The 4,537-nt window shown below is 46.6% G+C and overlaps 1 long non-coding RNA gene across 1 annotated transcript; it reads left to right on the top strand.

Moving 5' to 3' along the window:
* The first annotated feature begins 2,572 nt into the window (after positions 1 to 2,572).
* Positions 2,573 to 4,025, top strand: LOC149983158 (uncharacterized). The gene is made up of 2 exons (XR_016496422.1): positions 2,573 to 2,710; positions 2,839 to 4,025. It is a non-coding gene; the product is annotated as an uncharacterized LOC149983158 (long non-coding RNA).
* Positions 4,026 to 4,537: the final 512 nt, after the last annotated feature.

Here is a 4,537-nt window from a genome sequence, read left to right as displayed (position 1 = left end):
AACACTGGGGTCTTATAACGCTGGGGTCTTATAACGCTGGGGTGTTAAAACACTGGGTTGTTATAACACTGGGGTCTTATAACACTGGGGTCTCATAATGCTGGAGTCTCATAACGCTGGGGTCTCATAACGCTGGGGTCTCATAACGCTGGGGTCTCATAATGCTGGGGTCTCATAACGCTGGGGTCTCATAACGCTGGGGTCTCATAATGCTGGGGTCTCATAACGCTGGGGTCTCATAACGCTGAGGTCTCATAACGCTGGGGTCTCATAACGCTGTGGTCTCATAACGCTGGGGTCTCATAACGCTGGGTTCTCATAATGCTGGGGTCTCATAACGCTGGGGTCTCATAACGCTGAGGTCTCATAACGCTGTGGTCTTATAACGCTGGGATGTTAACACTGGGGTCTTATAACGCTGGGGTCTTATAACGCTGGGGTCTCATAACGCTGGGGTCTCATAACGCTGGGGTCTTATAACACTGGGGTCTCATAACACTGGGGTCTTATAACGCTGGGGTGTTATAACGCTGGGGTGTTATAATGCTGGGGTGTTAACACTGGGGTCTTATAACGCTGGGGTGTTAAAACACTGGGGTGTTATAACACTGGGGTCTTATAATGCTGGGGTCTCATAACACTGGGGTCTCATAATGCTGGGGTCTCATAACGCTGGGGTCTCATAACGCTGGGGTCTCATAATGCTGGGGTCTCATAACGCTGGGGTCTCATAACGCTGAGGTCTCATAACGCTGGGGTCTCATAACGCTGGGGTCTCATAACGCTGGGGTGTTATAACGCTGGGGTGTTAACACTGGGGTCTTATAACGCTGGGGTGTTAAAACACTGGGGTGTTATAACACTGGGGTCTTATAACACTGGGGTCTTATAACGCTGGGGTCTCATAACGCTGGGGTCTCATAACGCTGGGGTCTCATAATGCTGGGGTCTCATAACGCTGGGGTCTCATAACGCTGGGGTCTCATAACGCTGGGGTCTCATAATGCTGGGGTCTCATAACGCTGGGGTCTCATAACACTGGGGTCTTATAACACTGGGGTCTTATAACGCTGGGGTCTCATAACGCTGGGGTCTCATAACACTGGGGTCTTATAACGCTGGGGTGTTATAACGCTGGGGTGTTATAATGCTGGGGTGTTAACACTGGGGTCTTATAACGCTGGGGTGTTAACACTGAGGTCTTATAACGCTGGGGTGTTAACACTGGGGTCTTATAACGCTGGGGTGTTAACGCTGGGGTGTTAACACTGGGGTCTTATAATGCTGGGGTCTTATAACGCTGGGGTCTTATAATGCTGGGGTCTTATAACGCTGGGGTCTTATAACGCTGGGGTCTCATAACGCTGGGGTCTCATAACGCTGGGGTCTCATAACGCTGGGGTCTCATAACGCTGGGGTTATGAGGAGGATGTGTGATGAGGAGGTACCACATGAGGGAGGAGGATGTGTGATGTTTGGATGCTACCCCTCTCACCGTGCTGACCCCTCTCACAATGCTCACCCCTCTCACCATGTGACCCCTCTCACCATGCTGACCCCTCCCACCATGCTGACCCCTCCCACCGAACTTGAAACGCAATCACCGAAACCTGAAACTCATGTACCAAATCCCTAAACCAAGTCTGTAAAATTGCAAGCACAATTTCTGCTTTACACTCAGTTTTTAATTCTATATCACACTTTTTGCAAAACACTACACACATTAGGCACAACATTCACAATTAAAATATATTTAGTCCCTTTGGAAAGCAACACCAATCACAATGCCAAGCTCTATACACCAATTGGCAACACCCACTCCTCACAGGTGTAAACACTCGCTGCTGAATTGTTCACTTAGAAATCAGAGTTTTAGCACTATAAAAGGCCACGGATCAGCTCTCCTGTTCTGGAGGAAAATGGAAGTCAATGGTGAAACAAGAGCTAGAGGGTGAAGGAGTGAGAGGAAGAGGAGGAGGACGAGGAAGGACAGTTGTCTCAGGTGAGATCAGGACCACATTGGTTGACCATGTGCTCAACCATGGATTGAGTATAAGGGAGACTGGTCAGAGAGTTCAGCCCAACCTGAGCCTCTACACGGTTGCATCGATCATCTGTACATTCCGAAATGAGAACCGGTAAGTTACCTACCATCTACACTATGCTCTTTATGTATGTATGTATACTGACATACCATATATGTTACTCAGTGATTGTTGGCCAATGTTACAGTTAGCATGCTGTAGCCAATCATATCATATTTGTGGATGTTCTTCAGAACTGAGAGACGGCCAGGCCATGGTGGAAGACTCCGGCTGTTCACACCAGAACAGGAGACGGCCAAGCCATGGTGGAAGACTCCGGCTGTTCACACCAGAACATGAGACGGCCAGGCCGTGGAGGAAGACTCCGGCTGTTCATACCAGAACATGAGACGGCCAGGCCATGGTGGAAGACTCCGGCTGTTCACACCAGAACAGGAGACCGGCTATTGTGAACATGATGGTGGCAAACGATACCATTAGACTAGGAGAAATCCCGAACCACATAATTGCAGACAACACAATATTCAATAACAGTCACCAGGTGGGCTTGTCTCTATTGGACCGTGTGTTACAGCACAACCGAATCCGCATGAAACAGGTCTACAGGGGAGCCATTTGAGTGAAACTCTGAGAGGGTTAAAGAACAGCGATATGAATATGTGCTAGTAAGTACTACACTGTGAATTTACTATCATATCGGCACTGTATAGACCCATTACAGTGCTGTAATCCAGTGTATTGTGCCTCACCATATGGACTGCTCTGAGTCTATGTCACATGTTGTCTGTTTCAGAGAGTCTTGGCGCTGGATGCCGCTGCAATTCAGCACGTTTATATTTACTTTAACGAGGCTGGCTTCAACCTAGCCAAAAGAAGGGGACGGGGACGGAACATTATTGGCCACCATTGTGAATGTCCCTGGACAGCGTGAGGGGAATATCACCGTGTGGCGCAGCCGTTAGCCAGCAAGGAGTTCTCCATCACCATGCCAACCTTGGTCCCTACAACACCGCCCTTCTCATCACATTCCTGGACACACTACACGGCTTCCTCATTCCAGCCGAGCAGAGGCGTGGACCAGAGCAGACCAGGTATGTTGTCGTCTGGGACACTGAGTTTCCACCGGGCTGCTCTGGTCCACAACTGGTTCATCGACCACCCACAATGTATTGTTCTATACCTCCCACTATATTCCCCATTTCTAAACCCAGTTGAAGAGTTTTTTTTTGGCATGGATGATGGAAGGTGTACGACCACCATCCCCTCGCACGCATGCCTCTTCTCCAGCCAATGGATGATGGATGTGGTGACGTTGATGTGGGGGCTTTCAGCGGCTGGATCCGTCACTCCAGAAGATTCTTTCCCCCGCTGTTTAAGCCAGGGAGAACATGGCTTGTCATGCAGATGAGATGCTGTGGCCAGAGCAAAATAGGAGGCCGGATGCAGCCAAATAACATTTTTTGTACAGGAAACCTTTTATCTTACTGAATGTTTATCCTGGTTTTCTCCTGTTGGGTTTGGAATGTGTTACATTGAAAAAACAAGTGTTAAAAAATACAACATTTTGGAATACATGACAGTTGTTACTGTATTGCATTTGTGTGTGTTTATTTATGTATATTTGAGTAGGTATACATTACTGTAATATTTTACAACCGGCTACAGTGTAACACTGAAAATGCAAATGGCATAAACCTACAGTACTGATGAGATATTCATAGTTGTGTTTTGTGTTGAGCACATCAGTGTGTTGTTGGTAGACAGATCTATTCATATAGATACAGTGGGGCAAAAAAGTATTTAGTCAGCCACCAATTGTGCAAGTGCCAGGTGCCATTAATACAGGTAACGAGTGGAGGACAGAGGAGCCTCTCAAAGAAGAAGTTACAGGTCTGTGAGAGCCAGAAATCTTGCTTGTTTGTAGGTGACCAAATACTTATTTTCCACCATAATTTGGCAAATAAATTCATTGAAAATCCTACAATGTGATTTTCTGGATTTTTTTTCCTCATTTTGTCTGTCATGGTTGCAGTGTACCTATGATGAAAATTACAGGCCTCTCTCATCTTTTTAAGTGGGAGAACTTGCACAATTGGTGGCTGACTAAATACTTTTTTGCTCCAGTGTGTGTGTGTGTGTGGTGTGTGTGTGTGTGTGGGTGTGTGTGTGTGTAAAACAGTTTTGAATGAATTGTTTACTCTTGCTAGAGATTTGTAGAGTTCTGTGTTTGTTTTGGGAAAATTGGCCAAATATTCAGCAAACGTGTGTAAACTAATAAGGAGGAATTATGTTCTCTAGCACACGGAATTACGTGCTTTGGCACACAGTAGGAATGATATCCTAACCCTTGTAAGCTATCCAGAGTGGAAGCAAAGACCTAGAAAATGGGCAGAGCCCACAGAATCAGAAGTTAGAACATTTAGGTGCAGTATATATCTATGTCTGTATCACTCTGCTATGAGGTAACTGTCTGTCATTGTTAGAATAAACAA

Source organism: Oncorhynchus mykiss, chromosome 5 (assembly GCF_057628025.1).
Source record: "Oncorhynchus mykiss isolate SJ-2025 chromosome 5, ASM5762802v1, whole genome shotgun sequence".
NCBI classification, from domain to species: domain Eukaryota; kingdom Metazoa; phylum Chordata; class Actinopteri; order Salmoniformes; family Salmonidae; genus Oncorhynchus; species Oncorhynchus mykiss.
The sequence above is the reverse complement of the archived record's forward strand: the minus strand, read 5'-3'. Positions and strand labels throughout refer to the sequence as shown.